This window comes from Cyanistes caeruleus, chromosome 1 (genome assembly GCF_971803275.1).
Source record: "Cyanistes caeruleus chromosome 1, bCyaCae1.hap1.1, whole genome shotgun sequence".
Lineage (NCBI taxonomy): Eukaryota > Metazoa > Chordata > Aves > Passeriformes > Paridae > Cyanistes > Cyanistes caeruleus.
Window position 1 is genome coordinate 101,237,178 of NC_141701.1, and position 16,661 is coordinate 101,253,838.

At 41.5% G+C, this 16,661-nt stretch overlaps 1 protein-coding gene across 7 annotated transcripts in view; it reads right to left on the reverse strand.

Annotated features, from left to right (window-relative positions):
• Positions 1-16,661, reverse strand: part of EGFR (epidermal growth factor receptor) — a 155,577-nt gene that overhangs the window by 77,412 nt on the left and 61,504 nt on the right. The window contains exons 1-2 of one of the 7 annotated variants that reach the window (XM_086845429.1): positions 8,427-8,532; positions 8,038-8,185 (exon numbers count right to left, since the gene is read on the reverse strand). The exons of 3 other annotated variants lie outside the window; for them this stretch is intronic. The gene's annotated coding sequence lies outside the window, so the exon portion shown is untranslated. Of the gene's footprint in view, positions 1-4,884; positions 5,033-8,037; positions 8,186-8,426; positions 8,533-16,661 lie in introns of those variants that run through there. 3 more of the 7 variants (XM_086845444.1, XM_023919505.2, XM_023919504.2) reach the window with 3 other exon arrangements.

Below are 16,661 nucleotides of genomic sequence, written 5' to 3' on the forward strand. Positions count from 1 at the left end.
GGGAAAATCAGGCTTCAGGACTGGAAGGCAGTGCCACCTGCCCCTGCCTACATCATGGGTCACCAGCATGGCCCTAGTCAACTTAAGAGGGTTTATAAAATTTCTTTTTCAATAGAAAAGCCACAGACTATGTTCTGTGGCCTTGGGATCCAGAAAGACATCTACAAATCTCTGCAGCAGCCAGGGCGTTCCTCTGAAGAGCATGTCCATCTTAGGTCAGGTCAGGGAAGGGATATACTGGTAAAGGAAAAAGTCTCTTCGGTTCATGGACGCCTGGACACCCTCCCCAACACTCCTTTGGGCTTCTAAAGTGAACTTTGAATGACTGATTCTGGCACTCCAGTTGACTCCACTGGGTGCACATCACCTCAGGCAGAAGCTCCAATCTCACTGCATTTCCTGCCAACCAACAGAAATTAGGCAAATACCAATACCCTGATTATTTTGCACCTTGGTACCATGTTGGAAAACAACGGGGGAGACAATGCCCTATGACATCCTTCCATAGCAGTTCCAGGACAAAAAAGGCTTCAGGCTTTTCCCTGTTGCAGCAGCCAGTAACACAGCTGCTGAACACCCACTGCATCAGCAACATAAGGACAGTCCAAGGAGTATGGTCAATTCAAGTGGCAGGAGCTGAGCCTCCATGTGGTGAGAGGCCAAAGAAAAAGGTAACACAAACAAAACCTAACCCCACGCCCCCTGATTTCCTCCTTCTAAACAGTACCAGAATAAACCAGATGTGCGTGTTACTGCTTTTATCCAGAAAAAGTCTTATATTGCAGGTTTTTTCCTTCTTTCTTGTCACACAAGGCCAAAAAAAAAAAGAGTGGCAAAGAGAAACATTATGACCAGTTCCCTCAGGAGGGAAGGAGAGAGATGCCTAGAAATACAATATATACTGATGATGAAGATTGTTGGATTGTAGGAAATAAAAATATATATCTTCAGCAAACCAAAGAAACATCACCTCTGATGGCTCAGTCTCCAGATGGGGAGGAATTAATTTTTCTTGATCTTATTCTACCTCTATGAGAAAAGACAGAGAGGGCTCTGACTAGAAAAAAAGTGAGATAATGTAATTAGCCAAATATTTGTATAGTAAAATGATGGAAGTTTTGTAGGATACATATTGATTAGGAATGAATAAGAAAGAGGCTGGCAAAAGGACTCAAAGTTAGCTTCTCCTCACCACCCAGAGGGAAGAGGATAATTTACAGCAAAGAACACACACCCAACCTACTCTAAAATCTAACTCAAATCCTTCTCTTACTCTGTTTGGAGGATAAACTACAAGCCAGTCTTGTACAAGGCATGTTAGAAGCCTAATCTGAGGGTTTCAAAGGGTGAAAGTGAAATAAAACACCTGCTGTGCTCTAAAAGAGAAAGTGCCCAATGTGCTGTAATAACTTCTTCAGCCATAACTTGCAACTGTGGCCCTCAGGACTGTGTCAGAGAGACAGTGCAATGGCAGCATTGGAGGGCTCCTTGAAAAAGGCTGTTGGTCATACTCTTCCATCTTGCCACCTCTCAGGAGCCACCTGAGCCCTCTTCCTTTTCTCCAACTCCCCAGGGTTTTGAATCCACTGCAAAAGTCCTCTTTGAGAGTGGGTGTATTCATTAACCTTCAGGGAAATATCTCACCAGACAAATTAAGTCAGGTGACATTTTATAGGCAGTGAGTGCTTTTCCAGGAATGTTTCTGTACTTGGCAGTAATCTATTTGGATAAAATTTCAGAGTTGTTCCTAAAGCTTAGAGCTGGAAGGAGAAATGAGGACATTTGCGTGATGAGAAATGGGAAACAAGTGGCCCCAGTCTTCCCCTCTGTGGCATGTTTCCTCTGAAGGACCACAGATGAGAAGTGATGGCATACGTCAGAAAATACATATGTTTTGCTTTTCTAACAGCTCTAGACTATTACTGCCTAAAAGTTTGAGGCCAAACCTTTTAAATCATTAAGTTTTCATTCAGAATTCCAGCATAAGACCAAATCAGCAGTGCAAACCATTTCAATTTCTCTCCTTTCCCAGGGTATTTTCTCTCTATAGCACAGGCTTGCCTCCTAGCTCCCCAGACAGTCTCTCTGCATCAGGCTCTTTTGGGAACCTACTGATTTTAACTCTGCAGCAACGCTTCCCCTTGACTAACCTGCATGTGGACAAAAGCCTGCACAATGTACTCCCCTTACTATACACCCTCTCCAGATAGGACCCATAGCTGGTAAAGAAACTCTGTTAAAAATAAATTTATTAATTTATTAAATTAATAAATTTAATTTATTATTAAATAAAATTTAATTTAATTTAAATGCAATTTACTTTAAATGGAGGCATGTTTTGGCTGGCAGATTCAAAATCTCAAACATATCAGTGCAAGGATGTAGACATATGGATGTCTCCAAAACCATTCACAAGGAGGATGGGAACTGATAGCAGACTGGATCTGAGTGGTGGAAGAGTTCAAGACCAGGTTGGGTGGGACCCTGAGCAACCTGACCTAGTGGGTGGAGTCCTTTTCCATGACAGGAGAGTTGGAACTAGATGATCTTTAAGGTCTCTTCCGACTCAAATCATTCTATACCATCTGGATAGCCCTTGTCTTCGAGGCAAGGTGAAATCTGAACTCTGTTAACAGCACCTAGTAGCCCTGTAGAGTTTTATTAAAAACAAAACATCTCCCCACACAACCCATGCCAGAACTTAAGATTTACACTTATCAAGAAGGTAATAAAGAGGGCAGAGAAAAGGTGTGGCCACAAGAATGCGTGTTGACTCTGATGAGGAGATATCATTCTGGATATCGTGATTTTAGTCTCTACTGCAGATACAGAAAAACTTCCAAAAATATCACAGGAGCATTTCAATGACATGTTTCCAAATAGGTGCGTATCAATGGAGGTGGTCTAGAACCATTTTTTAATAACAGGATCACGTTTCCTTCTTCCAAATACAGAGCTAAGCAATATACCACAAATAGAAATATTAACCAGAGTGGTCTGTACTAAAAAAACATAGATTTATTTTTCCAATGTCTTGACCATAAATTTTGTTAGAGAAGAAAAAACACTAAACATACACAATCTGGCACACGTTTTTAACTTCAACACCAAAGTTGGTAGCAGCCTTATTCCAACCATGGATCTATTCTACTGAGGACATTCCAGTTTCTAACACTGTATTATATTGTTTCAATACACAGCTGAAAAGCTTCCAGTACAAACAATTTTTCTGCTTTTTTAGAGCCATGATTGGCTTTCTAATGGTCTACAAAGGTCTAGAAGCTCAGCTGATTGAAATCAAAGCAGCTTCAGGGCATGAGACTTTTCAGATAGCAAGAAGTTCTCTCGCAGATCGTACTGTACTGGCCTCTTGGTGATAACGAGAAGGGGCTGGAAAAGATTGTGGTGGTTTCAAGGGAGCTGTTAAAGCTTGGTTGAAGAGTCTCAGATACTTAAACAGAATAGCCACTAATATTTCCCAAACTTCCTTTTACAAAGGGTGTGCATACTAAATGAAAATAACAAATATGCCACCTTTTCTGCTCGCATGACTGCACAGAGAATAACCCATTCAAAAGAGATGGGGAGCCTTTTAGGTGAATAATTTAAAAGTTAAGATGCTAATTATGTGCCCAGTCCTTGAAAAGCAGAGCAGTTTATAAACAATGAATCCTTTCTGATGGGTGCAAGTGCTGGGGTTGAAGCTTAATTGCAAACCTCTGATCCCTTCGCTGTGTTTCTGCAATCACAAACTCTCTCCACATGCAGTATGCACCCAACTCCTACACTCAGAGCTCTTGCTAGGCTTAGGGGTTTTATTACAGATTCCTGCAGAAACCTAGTGAGCAATAAACCCATAGACGTCAGTAATGACCATGACAAGGGTATTCTTACTAAGGTTCTCTGAATCACCCAGTTATTTATCAGTTAACTAGAATAAATATTGACTTGTTCTTTGCACTGTCCTCTACAAATACAAACCCAGCAGAGGGCTCAAAAGGCTAAAAAAAAAAAAATCAAAGTTGCTAGATAAATAAGAAAAAGAGCTGGTTATTTGCCCAGGGATTTTCCCGGTGTTTTAGATTTCCAGTTTATCAGATGTTGGCATTTAGAGAATAATCTTAAAGAAAGAAGAACTGATATTAATATAAAACCTGAGTAGCTAAAGTTTTTGTTGATTTCTTCGCTTGTAAAGAAACCATCCATAAGGAAAACAAAACCAAGAGACCACTTTTTCATTTTTGGCTAAGTTTCCTTTGCAGAAAAATATAAACACACTACTCTGATTCACAAAGGTTTGAAAAAGTCAATGACAATTAAGCCTGGAGCAATTTCCTACACTTTTAGCTACAAGTTTTCTGCTTCTCTTTCTCCTCTATGGCATAAATTCTTGTCTGACTGATTTCATTTTTGGCACCAAAATCAAGGCATCTTTCTTTCTACATTTCAACAGAATCAAAATATCAGCAGAAATACCAGAGTCTGAGGTATGCCAAAGAGCACCTGAAAGCAGAAGCCCTAAGCATCTCCATCTGAGCAGCTGGCCAATAAGACAGCCAAAACCACGGGGCACTTGACAATGTGATGCTTTTGTTTACTTGCCTTTATTTCACCCATAAGAAGTAAAAAAGTAGTGAAGACAATAGAGAAATCAGTCTCCACTCAAAGTCACTCACGCAGATCAAACACGAGTACAGGCTTGGCTGTATGTGACCCCATATATAACTTCTTCTGTTACTGTAATAACAAAACATATAAAAGATATGGGATCTAAAAAAAGCACAGGTTCACATGACAATCTTTCAATTCTCCCTCAGGCCCCTAAATTAGCAAACAACGGCTCTAGGGAGCCAGAACAAAACAAAGAAGAAAATTTCCATTGACCTTGGTGCTGTTTGGGTTAAAACTTTAACCTCTCCTTCTCCCTGGGCACCAGCATAAAGTTGGCTCTTCTATTCCTCCACCACTGGAGGCAAGTTGGACATAGCAGCTCCTACCCAGCTGTGAGGTCATGGAAGGGTAGGCCAGAAGTGGTGGAAGAGGAGGTCATGAGATACCAACAAAGAGGGCAACTGGGGTTACCATGATGAGGCACCGTAGCCAGGAGACACAGGAAACATCAACAGAGAAAAAGCTCCTTTAATTCTACCACTCACAGAGTACATGGTCCCCAAAAGATACACTGAGAAGGGAAAGATAAAACCCAGGAAATAACACTTTCAAGAGTAACTGGCTATGGTTAAATGGTCTATATTATTCTGGATGATAAGAGACACTTGTAGCTTGAAATAGCCTATAATGTATCTATTGATGTTCTGCTGTTGGTTTACAGGTAAAAAAGCCAAACCATACTAACAACCAATTCCCCTAAGAAATTCTTATAAAATAAGTATAGTAGCAGAAATATCTGTTCAAGGCAGTGGAAAGGAAAAATCTTTCCATTTTTATGAAAAGAAGAACCTAAGCACCCTATCTGGATGGCTGTCAGACTAACACTTTCCATCTGTTAGCTCCCCTACAACTGTGCATCTGGTGAGCCTTACCTAAAAGGGTACCATTCTAGAAAGTGAAGGCACTCTTTCCCTAGTGCTTTTCTTTCTGCATGAACATGGAAATGGAAATTCTGAAGGCAAATTAATTCAGCTCTTCAAATGAAAAGCATATACTTAATTCCAAGATACTGAACACACTAATATAATTTTTTTTAATAAAACATGGCCTTGAACAAAGTGTTTTTAATAAAGATCAGACACCAAAAGGTTCTTTTAATGTTTTCAAAACCAGTTTTAATCTCACACTTAATGAGATGCATTTCACTTTTCTAGAATTCCAACCCTCTTACAAATAGACTAACTTAAAACAAAAGAAAAGAAGCTCAATTGGCTTCAAAGTCACTCCAGCTGCATGGCCCAGCTGGAGGGAGACAGAAGACGTTATTCCCTGTTGACTCCTTCAGGGCCTGGAAGGGCCCAGTGTTGTCCTTGACACTTTGATTCTTTAGGCCAGTGCCAGGGGTAGGAGAAGAGACACAAAGTTAGGAGCTGTCACAAAGTGCCTGGGTGGGAATTCTCCCTGGGTTACACTCCAATGTGCTTTGAGTGCTGAGATGCACGTTTGCCGCTGGATGCTCTCCTGCTGCTGCCTCTGCTGACAGGCTCCATCACACCCTGGGGCATAAGGCAGGAGCCCATACATTCACTAGAGCAGCACTGCAGTACCAGATCCCCAAGTAAGTAGGTGGAATTTTAATTAAAGAAAGAGAAAACATGGTAATCTCATTAATAACCGTGAAGGGGAAACCCCACTAAGATGAAAGCCTTGTTTTGTAGGAGCATGGGAAGAAGATCCCTATGACTGGAATGTGCAGTGCATTTTGCTGGTCTGTCCATCCATCCTTTTCTTTAGAAACTTATTGGTCAGTGGGGGGTTTATTTTGTGAGAGGGGATAACATCTTGCCCTTGGTCACTACTCTTGTACTGGGTACCAGCAAAGCTAAGGGAAAAATGTGTTGAATAATAAATAACACATTAAGTCAGTAAAATCATCCAAAATGCAGCATTCTAGTGATGGTCTCTGCAGTGTTGCATGTGCAATGGGATTTTTATAAAGAGGTATTTCTGTGAGGTACATGGCAAAGTACAATGCAGTTTGTAAAGTAATGAAGCACGTGATAGTAAACACTTTAAAAAAAGAAGTGCAACTATGGCAAGTGATGGTAATCGAGTGAATCAAAGAGAACCACTAATATTTAAAAATACTACTCTTCAGATAATTGCATAATCATAAGGGTTGCAATTTGTGTTATGCTGGCTGTTTACACATACAATCAAAGTAGGTTCAGAGCCAATAACAATAACTGATGTCACGCCTCATTTAAAAATATAAGTCTGTCCTTTTGTTAAAGAAGTAAAGAAAAATCCCTTGACATCCAAATAATTTGGTGAAACTTGTAATTGGCTGATCTATGAGAAAGAGACACAGGTTACAGAAAGAAAAGACAATTTGGTTGAACAAATTTTCAGGGACTATTTTAGCAATTTATGTTCTGCTTTGCAGCTGTGAAAGCTCTTATTCACTTGACTTGGAAGTTTAAATAGTCCCCTGCCCATAAGTAAGTAAATGAAATGAAGTATAGATGATAATGTTTGTAAGCTCTGGCCTTGGAGCTCCCTTTGAAATCAAAGAAAGTAAAGAGTGTTTATCACCTAAGAAACTTTTGAGTGTCCATTTGTGCCCTTACTTGGCAGGTTTATCTCCTGTTGACTTAAACCAAGGACAAGATTAGACTCAACAATTAAATTCCCATCAGTTTGTTTCAGCACAGGGCCATTTTCTACTCTGTATTTCCCAAGTCTTGGATTCTTGGACTGTGGCTTAGATGCAACTGCTGTAAGAAAATATTACAATGACCATGAAATGAAAATAAAACACTTGTCTGGCAAGTGGAATGACACCCAGTTCATCAGAAGGGGCTCTCTGCTGGCAAATGTCATCCAAGCCACCCAGTAAATAAAGTGCGTTTATTTGCATTAGGCAAACAACAGATAATCTAGACCTTCTATCTGGTGAGTTAAATCCACATAGCATATCCATGACATGAATTTTAGTTTTAGGAGATTTTTAAATGCCCTGAGCAGATAAACAAAATAAATCATTTTTCAATGCTTTTCTACCGGCTATGAAACAAATGCACACAACAAGCCCTCAGAGCAGCAGCACACATTTTATCTAACACACCTTGTCAATATTGCACTGGTGTCTCTCTTTAGCAGTTTGATACAGCACTGAGCTGGTTGTGTCACAGGATTTTTTACCTGGCAACAGAACTTCTTGCATGCAGTTCAGTGCTACTTAATTGGAAACCTTTATTAATTTCAAAAAATTAATTATGTTGTCTAAACAATGAGCTGAGAATTCATGCTTGGGTAGACAGCTGTCATTAATAGAACCTGACCACAATGAAAAGAACATGTGAATTTTATATAATTTCATCATTGCATCTGGTTCAGAAAAAAAAAAAAAAAAAAATTCCAAACCTTCCCAGAAGTCCAAAGTCTGCTATTTCCAGAAGACATCTGAATCTTGACAATATTCTTGTGTAATACATGGGATGAGTTATGTCCTAAGTGGGTGTGCAGCTTGATACTGTACCAATATATTTTTTCCATCAATGGCAACTGCCATCTGCACAGAAAGAGAATTTCCAGCGAATGAATGTTATCACCAGACATTATCTCCTGGGACTCAGCCTCAGGAATTATGTTTTTCTCTTGCAGTGTGGAAAGCTGTTCAGTGTGCTGCATCTCTGCAGAGCACTGTGGACAGCATGTGGGAGCATTGTGGACAGCATGTTCTCTCATTAACTTGAGAAACATACTTAATAAATGACAGGGTTTGCATTTGATTGCTAAAATATGCCTCTCACCTTATTCTCCTTGGGTACACATAGAAGGCACCTATTAAGAGTCCTAAGGCATGACTTGTGAACATAAAAGTATTCACTACAGCAACTGGATGCACTAAGAAAAGCCAAGACCAACTCTAAGAGTAACATACTGGCAATTGTGACTGTAGTGGTTCTATTACTGGTGCTTCAGATGGTTTTGGAGCTATAAAAGAGAAAGAAGAGGTTCAAGGACCCTGTTTTTCACATCCAGCAAATCCAAGCAGGCTTTTTTTTTGCATGCTCTCACATTCGTCCTAGCCTCCAAAACACTTAGACTAAGAGTTTAATTAACAGAGGGCTTACACATATTTTTTTTTAAGACCATTAAAACTGTTTTAAGATGGATGAAGTCTCCTTTCAGGAGACACTCAGGTTTTGGACATAGCAATGTAGCAGGGGACAGGCAGGCCACCCTGGGAGTGATGCTGCCCAGCCCCTCTCCTGCTTCATGCCCACAGCTCAGAGGATCCCCACATGATGCAGCACAAGCTTCTTCCTGGCCATAAGTACACTCCCCACTCACTTGCAACACACATCTACCCTTTGCTTGCCTGTCTCCCATAAAGCCCTTTCAAAACATTTTAAGGAAATACGAATCTAACTCCTGCTGAAATTCAGCAGTAGTCAATAGCTTTATTTGGATGTTCTAAGCTAAACAAACAAACAACAAAAAAAAAAAAACCAAACCACAAGAAATAAATGCTATTTGTTTAGCAGAGTTTTTCAGATTTGGGTGGCTGACACAGGAGGACATGTGTACAGCAAGAGCTGGTGCATGTGTGCACCCATTCAATTGCAAAGGCTTTACAGGCCAAAATGTTCAGCTGCTCACCCTGCACCCAGTTTTGAAGAACACAAACCTGTGGTGCCATAGGAAGGTAAATCTGGGGTTCAAAGATCACATGTTTTTTTTCTCCTGCCCATCTGCCCATACCTGGATGACTACCAGTCCTTCCCTTCCTATACTACAATTATCAGCATAAAGTTCCTGACAAAAACAAGGTCCTGTGATTTGTGTCATGCACAACAGTTTTCCCAGAGGCTCACCTACAGGTTGGCTGGACTACCTACTTTATATCTGAATTCCAGCTAGCCACAGGTTATCCCAAAGAGATGCTAAGGATTCACATCCCCCCAGTCACTGTGCTTCATAATCTCCAGATCTGCTTCAGAACTCCCAGCATGTTATTGGTAATGGCATTCATGCTCTCCCATTAGCACTTTAAAGACCTACTGCAACTGCACCCACAGAAGGGGATAATTAGGCTAAACTGGCAAACTTCTGAAGCAGCTTTTCTATAAATAACTAAGACCCTATAATATAAATAATAACCCATTGATATATGCTAAATAGTAGATTAAGGAGAGGAGGGGGTTTTCCATCCCTTGGACTACAATATCCCCCTCTCAAGCCCCCAGCTTGCTGCTGGAATGGAACAGGAACTGGGGGCTCCTGGCTGCAGCCCTGGGAGCAAGAGCAGTGTGAACCCCATGGGGATGGCTGGACCAAGAGCTGAGGGCAGCTGCTGGTGGTGGCATGGGGGTCAGGAATGTGAGCTGCAGGTCCCGGCTGGATTTAAGCAGGCAGAGTGCAGTCACATAAACGCCACTTCTGCTTGCAGCTATCAACTGCAGATGCACAAGTTCACAAAGCGCCTTGAGACCCCTAGGGAGCTGTGGGCTTGGAGTGTCAAATATGCATTATCAGCACAGTCTGGATCAAAGACATACATTTACCTTTAAAGAGGACATGCATCCATGCTCCAAACCCAGCCAGGGCAAAGAGCCCCAAAGGTCCTGACAGTACACACACACACCAGGCCAGCCAGCATCACTGGGATGAGTCTAAACCTAGCACACATCAGTGGAAGACAGCAAGTGTGCATGTGCACAAGCTGGCTGGTGGCCAGCAGCAGAGCTGGCCATCACCAGGTCAGCCTCCAGCAGCCTTGCACCAGCACTGCCCCTAGCTGGGAGCACATCCACTATAAGATCTCCACCAGCCTGCATTTGTGTGTTTGGACACAGCAATCCCGCTTTCACATCAGTTGCACCTTGCATTGCAACCCAAGACCATAACCCTTGGTGAAACTGCAGCTGATTATCTTGACCCCAACAATATTCAACATTCCACACCCATGTGGAGGAGCAAACATATAAAGGATAAATCTGTGAATGCTGGATTTTTTTAGTATACAGCTAGTTCTTTGGCTTAAGTAACGTCACAGGGCGATTAATGCTTGCATTAAAAACACTGCAAAACAAGTGCTACAATCCCATGCCTTTTTTTTTTTTTTTTTGAGAGCTCAGAAGTGCAATTTAAACTTCCAAACAGTTCAGTGACTATACAAAAGGAGAAAGAAAAGAGTATTTTACTTGCTAAATAGTCCTTTCACAGGATAAACCAAATACAGCAATAAACTTTAGCACTTCAGCAGGGGAGTTGAAACTGCAGCTCTGCAAAGACTCAGATTTAGCATAAAGGAGTGGACTGGATCTTTTCTTTCACATATGTCACATAAGGGAACATTTCTTTCAAGTGCCAGATGATGTGGTAATAACAGGGGTAACTCACACTGTAACACACATACTTGACTTTACTGTAAATGTCACATACTCCTAGGTGTCCCACTGTACTGTAATTTGCTCTATAATGTAGCATTACCTTAACAAAATAGCACCCTTGGATTTTATTTTTAAAGTTAAAAAGACCTCACAATTCACTTAGAAATTGCACTGAAATTTTCTGCATTTGATGTGACTAACCATACATGTGTTTTAGAAGCTCACTGCCTGAAAATGAGGGAATAACCTTGGTCTGAGAGCTGCCCACTGGCAGCTGAGAATTATCTGCTGGCCAAGGCCCAGATTCTCATTGTGTTAAGGTTTTGGAAAGATGATGATGATAAAAAGATCAAAATCAGATTAGGGATGTCAGATTCTAAGTCCCACTCCTGATAACGCATCACAGAGTATTCTGAGTTGGAAGGGGCCCACAGAGATCACCAAGTCCAATTCCCAAGTGAAGGGCCTGGCCCGTACAGGAATTGAACCCTGACCTTGGTATTATTAGCACCACGCCTCAACCAACTGAGGGTCTTCTCAGTATTGTATATGATACTGTATATTGTATATGATACACAATATCCCTGGAAAGAGGAAAGGCTAGGGCTAAGCAGCTTGGAATTACTTCTGACCTGGTCTTTGCTGTTTCAGATCCATGCATCTCCTGTCAGTTCAGCAAGCAGAGGCAGAGAAGTTGCTACTGTATGGCACAGCTCACACCAGCTATTTTCCCAATGTACTATTCCTTCTGAGCATCAGAAACATTTGAATGACAACTTCTAAGCAAACACACCAACTAAAACACCCTTTGGTGTTTATCATCCACTACCTAATCTAAATTTATCACAATATTTCCAGCATGCTTCAAAGCAGAGGAAAGGAAGGAAAAGATAAGGGGTTTTGCAATGATTATTAAAAGAATGCTCTTATCTGATTCCCCTGTTCATGAAATATACAAAAGTACCATAAGCATTTAATATCTATAACTTCTGGGCAGCCCTAACTGTGAAGACTTCTTTTTCAATCAGTGTCGTACCAGCTGATCAGTGCTGCTGGATTAAAGCAGGCATGTAATGCTTTGGGGGTCTCGTTACAAAGGTGAGTCTCCAAAGCACTGATGAGAAAATAAACAGGATGTTTTAGTGCCATAGGTTTTTTTCCCTCCCCCGTTGTTATTGTTGACTAGGGGGAAAAAAAAGTTTCCAGATGAAAATATGCGTGAGTGTAATGGAAATGACATGCAGGCAACAGCTTCCCTCCCCCATTTGGCTGTCAAACTGAGCTCAGTCCAGAGCAGCCCAGCAAACTGCATTGGGGGGAGGAGGAGGAGGAGTTGGGGGGGGGGGGGTGGTGAGGGGGAGGGCTCAAGTGGGCAGGGGAAGCAGTGAAAGCCTAAATAAACTTTGACTATTAGATAACTGGGCTATTATTGCTCTGTAACACTTCCTGAATGGCCTAGAAAAAACACAGAGACAGTTCTTGTTCCTGCCTGAAGGAAACAAAACACAAGGATGAGTGCTCAGTAAGTCAACTAAAAACTCTGGTTGTTTCCTTCCTTCCTTCTTTCTCGCTCCTTTCATTAGTTTCAATCTGGATTTGTTTCTTTCTTTTTTTCCCTTGTTCTTCTTAAAAACCATGCTGTATACTTAGCCAAAGCCACGAAGACCCTCTTTCCATGCAAAGAAAAACCCTATTTAAGTTTACATAAGCCCCACATGTTTAATGCAAGGCACAGGCTGCAGCCACTGTGGCTGCAAGGTGAAGCATCCCTGGGCCCTGCCAGCAGCACTCTGGCAGCTGCAGCTCCCTGACAGCACCTCTGCAGAGACATCTCACTCCTTCACAACTTGGAGAAGCTTTTTTTCTCACTTAAGTCACTTCAATCAAGGATATTCCGTTGTTAACTTTCTAGCTTGCATGTACAATACTGTCGGTGTGCTAAAGCTGTTACACTCATTAGGGAAGCACCTACACCAGTCATGTATAATTACAATTCCTCAGACGCAAACCAGATGCTCCAGACTGTACAAAAACAGTAACTTGTGCTGTTTATATTCACTGATCTCTTTTGAAGGTGAAAGCAGTGAGAAATAGATTGCTCAACACCACATTTGTTGTGTGAGCCAGAGTTACAGCTGATGTTCATCCCCAAAACTGTTACAAACTCTCCATTCCTCTCCACCTCCTCCTGGTCCATCAAGCACTCCCCTCATCTGCTGTGAGCTCCTGCTCTGGCTGCTTATCTTGCTGCACTCACAGAAATGTTGCCATAAAATGTGGCAAGTAAGATCATCTCAGCACACTGCCTCCCAAGTGAAGCTCACCTCCCCCTAACATGCTGACCCACCTCTGTGCCAAACAGCAGCTTTCTGTCAGCATGCTTTGCTAATGCCCTCAGATAACATCTGAATTTTCCACTTATTTACACGTTCTTTGTTGTGTTCCTGCTCTTGTCTAAACCACTCCACCTCTATAGCAGTTTTCACTTCTTCCTCAGCTCCCTACTGCTCTGTACTTTCTTCACAGGCATTTCCCATTCCTTCCCCACTTAACCACTTTAAAGCCTTTCTTCTTGCAACATTCAATATAAAGTCCCCATGAGCAACCATCGTCTGTGGTGGAGCAAGGGTGGATCTGTGCAGGACTCCTCACATCTGCTCCCGTTTTGAGCAGCACCAGGCTGGCCACCGGGACGACTGGGAACAGCCACTGAATGGGAATGTCCAGCTGAAAAGTACTGGTCTGCAACTGGAGATAATGGGACAGCCTGGCTGGACAGAGACCTCCAACCTCTGTGTACTCAGAACTGAACAGGAAGTATGTCACTGGCACAGACACATGAAAAAATTTAAAAAAAAAAAAAATTAAAAAAAATTTAAAAACAAAAATGAAAGAAAGAAAAAACAAAAAAATTAGTCCAAACAGAAACAAAAGGCCAAACCCTTAAATGCCCCGTTTTTGGTCTAGCAGCCTTAATATGTTGCTTCTTACTCAAGCAGGGAACATATTTAAAAACCAGAAGGAAGCTCCAGACCCAGGAGACCACAGGAAGGCACTAAGAAGGACAAAGAGAGGTGAGGAGGGGAAGGACAGTTTTCTGGAGTGTAAAATTGAGCTGGTGGCAAATAAGAGGCAAAAAAAATGTTTAAATGGATTTCTGGTGCAAATAAGAGCAATTTAATTTTTCCTAACTCCTTTTTGATATTCTCTCAAATTGTTCTTCATAATAACTGCCCCCGGAAAATGGAAATACTGAGAGGGTGAAAAAAAAGAAGTAAATTTGAGTGAAAGCAAATTCTGCATTTGTATTTTAGTAAGCTGCCAACATAAAGCATTTACCAGCTGTGAGCTCATCCAAAATGTTAAGGGGTAGAAAAGTCATTTTGCAGGACTGGAAAAAGTGATGTTTTAAGCGACTTAAAGAAAAGCCTAAGCTTTTTTCCTCCAGTTTCAGCATCCTCGGAACACTGAAGAGTCAATTCAGGAACCCTTGTAATCATAAACAATTTTTTTTTCTGGTTAGTGGCTGTTTAATTTTTTTGTTCCCAGAAAGGCTGTCATTAAACAAACAACAGGGATCACGTATGAAAAGAGAGACATCTTTGAAGCCTGAACAAAAAGAAAGCCATTCCAAAAACTCCTAAAATGAGCAACCTAGCAAAAGAGAAAAATGGCATAGGATATGACTCAAGGTCTGACACACTCCTCCAAGCTAATCACTGACCTCGATGGGATGTTCAACTGGGGAAAATAAACCTCTCCAGAGAAAACAAAGCTATTACACACAGAATAGGTGAGGAAAGAAAGGAAGCCCTGGCTCGACGTTGAGCAGCACTGTCACTGCATCCCGTCAGTTTCAATCAAGCCTCAGTGTGGGCTGTGGCTTGGAAAGACCTTGCAGATATCAATGATGAAGCTTTTACATCACTGAAGTCTGGTGGGTGTAAAACAGAGCATCCAAGAGTACTTGTGTGAGCTGCAGGACACCAATTAGCACCCAGTGCTTGGCTAGCAGGTGCTGTGGTGTTAAACTTGTTCCAATGGTTGTTACACGGCTCCTCCTGTTCCACCTCAGTGGTACAGGTGCTACCAGAGCCTGCAAACACATTCATGGGGCTCCCAGGAGGCTGTGAGACCCAACCCTGTGAGGATGGATAGCCCCAAGCCAATGCAGTGCATTGGCTTTAGTCTTGGTCCTATGATGAGGTTTCTCCCCTAAAGAGCTGGCAGGTAAAGTCCTCTCATTGTTCTACCAGCTCCTGTGTGCGCCCGACAGCGGCAAAGCCTCACCTAGGGACTCTAGCAGCATACTGAAAAGCAATAGCCTGTGCTGCTACTGAACCTTTCAGGAAGACTCAGAGCTCTTCAGGACTGCTCTGAGAAAGAAAATGCCCTAAAAATGGTGGGTCCAGACCAATAAACACCCTAGGAATCAGTTGTCACTGTCTTGGCTGAGAAATTGCAATTAAATATCAAATCTGTGTTAAGTGCTGACTTTTAGTTTTTCCTGTGCCATTATCAAGTTCCTGTCTTCTCTGAAGAAGCACCTATTGAAAATTGTCCATAAAGGTGAAACCACTTGCTGAGTGCAGTGCAAGGGCCAGCACCTGTTATCACATGGTAAGTGATTATCAGAAAGGGTTACCTTGATCATGAAGTCCATCTATTCAAGCCTGGAAGGAACATTCCCACCATGACTGAAGTTGTGGTTTTGAATTGAAAGTATCACCACAAAGAGAAGGCATAAGCAAATTTGGAAAAAATGGCCTCAAAAAGAGACATTATTTGCAGCAAAACTCTTTGGTCCTTGATGCAAGCATTTCAATGCAAGACAAATAAAAGAAAACAGAGACTTTCCATGTCCTATTTTTATTACCCATCCCCAAGCAAGGGACACTCACACCAGTCTTAAGGGAGCAGCTCACCAGCAAGGTGGGAAGGTTTTGTGCAGCTTTGCATTCATATGAATGAAATTTCTTTTAAGTGCACAGAGTACTCTTGACAATACACCGTTAAAGTTAAGTAACTTTGAAAGGGAGAAAAGTACAAAAACAGGTTGTTTAACTGGCTAACAATAAAAATTTTCTGATTGCATGCATTTACCTTTATTCTCATTTAAATGAAAAGAATGTACTCCACTGAGTCCTATTAGTCTGGGTAACTCGACCAAAAATGAATGAATGAAAGAAAGAAAGAAAAAACTTAAGTTTCACTCTAGTTTCTTGTATAAAGCTATCTGATCAGCACATTTCCTTTTCTTGTCCTCAACCCCCAGAAGCAGCGGCAAGGTATCCAATTTCACAGGGATTGTCATTGATTTATCTGGATAATTCTACCAAATGAAGATGAATCCCAATCCCATTTTTTTACCAAGTGATAGTATTACCAGGATGATGAAAATGGAAATCTAAGAAACAGGACAGAAATGTAAAATGAGTTTCTGAATACAAAACCAGAAGGGGACGAGCCACAGAAGGTCACTGTAGTCCTTTCATTCACTCTGTACGAAGGCTTCCTGTGAGCGCAGAGTAATGGCTATAAATTGAGAGCACAAGTCTGAAATGTTTCTGCTTCTTAGCATCAAGCTGAGACAGCTGCTAAGAAAAGCTTTAACAATCGTGCCTTGCACGTTTACCTCTAGGAAACAAT